The 1,799-nt window shown below is 38.3% G+C and overlaps 1 non-coding gene across 1 annotated transcript; it reads right to left on the bottom strand.

Moving 5' to 3' along the window:
- Positions 1-973: 973 nt before the first annotated feature.
- Positions 974-1,054, bottom strand: Trnaa-ugc (transfer RNA alanine (anticodon UGC)). The gene has a single exon. It is a non-coding gene; the product is annotated as a tRNA-Ala (tRNA).
- Between the last annotated feature and the right edge of the window lie 745 nt (positions 1,055-1,799).

Raw genomic sequence — 1,799 nt, 5'->3', positions numbered from 1 at the left:
AAAAACATTTGAATACATATCTTAGGGTTCATTTCCCCAACATCAACTTATCTGACCTTTTCTGCTTGTCTCAGACATATACTTCACTTAATATAATTTTTTCCAAGTCTTTCCATTTCCTAACAAATGGGGCAATGTCTTTCTTTCTGAAGGAGGCATAGAATTCCATTGTGTATATATACCACATTTTCTTGATCCATTCATCTACTGAGGGGCATCTGGGTAGGTACCATATCTTAGCTATGGTAAATAAGGCTGCAATGAACATAGTTGTGCTGGTAGCTTTAGTATGACCTTGTTTGTGAACATTTGGGTAAATGCCCAAAAGTGGGATTGCTGGGTCATAAGGGAGCTCTATGTGGAGTCTTTTGGGGAACCTCCATACTGCTATCCAAAGTGGTTGAACAAGTTTACACTCCCACCAACAAAGCAGTAGGGTTCCCTTCTGTCCACATCCCCTCCAGCATCTGTTGTTATTAGAGTTCTTGATTATCAGACTTTGCTCTTATACAAGATGTGTGATTAGTGGCTTCTGATTAGGTTTATGAGATACCCTTCTAATATGTGACTTCTATTTGTATAATGAGCCTTATCACTGAAGGTGGTTGTGAGCTTGAAAATAATGTTATTATACATATTTAAGTGCCAGGTAAACTCTTTAGCTCCTGACAGTTGTGATCACATCTTGGCTTCGTGATTTTGATGTATCAGTGAAGTTAAGTTTGATCAGATATATTTTCTAGTTTTCTTTTACTTAACTACTTTCCTCTGGCAATACTGGCATTTGAAACTTAAGGAGGCGATGTTCAACTTGAGTCATATTCCTGATAGTTTTCCTTCGTTATTTTTTTTGGGGGGGTCCGGTTGTGGGGCCTGAACTCTGAGCATGGGCATTGTCCCTCAGCTTTTCAGCTCAAGGCTACCACTCTACCACTTGAGCCACAGCGCCACTTCCGGCTTTTTTTTTTCTTTCTGCTTATGTGGGGCTGGGGAATCGAACCCAGGGCCTCATGCATGCAAGGCAAGCGCTCTACCACTGAGCCACCTTCCCAGCCCATGCCTTCGTTATTTTTAACATAAAATCTTGCACATTTGTTATGGCAGGCCTGGATGATGATGTATCTATTTGCAGTTGTAAACCTGAAGTGTCAAATGTTGATCTAACAAACTTTATGTCTAGGTTAGAATTGTAATCCTCCTAACCTCTGAGTAACTAAAATTAAAACAACAAGCCTCCATGCTCAGCCTATTTTATAGTTTTGACTTGCTTTGTCAAGTTTACTTTATTTTACTGCAGGTCTGAAAAAGCAACTCTTGTGACTATTTCTCTTCCAGCTCCCTTACAGCAATTTTCATATCAAATAACAGTGTTAATCAAGGTAACTGAAAGTAGGTCATGTGGGTGATTCTTTGTATGGTGCAAATAGAATGCTACTTGAGAGGCATAGATTTGTCTCTAGTCTTTCTGTGATGATTACTGAAAGGCTAAAATTGTGTTTCTCACACTCATTTGTGTGTTTGGTTTTAGTTTTCTGAATCAGGTCCTAATCACAGCAAAGTCAATGCTGAATACCATTTCTGTTAGCTGGTTTTATTACATTAACCATATTTCTAAATTAATGATAGATTTGCTTATTTGAGGTTCAGATTTCATGGTACTGATATGTTTCATACTGTGTTATAATCTTGCCTTTGAATATTGGTCTTTATGTGTTCTAGTCCTAGGGATCTAATGAAAGCATACAATCACTCTTAAATGACTCTCCACATTTCATCCATCTGCAGTATGAGGATATCTT

Source organism: Dipodomys merriami, unplaced genomic scaffold, assembly GCF_024711535.1.
Source record: "Dipodomys merriami isolate MVZ:Mamm:240054 unplaced genomic scaffold, mDipMer1.0.p SCAF_1, whole genome shotgun sequence".
NCBI lineage: Eukaryota > Metazoa > Chordata > Mammalia > Rodentia > Heteromyidae > Dipodomys > Dipodomys merriami.
This window is presented reverse-complemented; position numbering and strand designations above follow the sequence as displayed.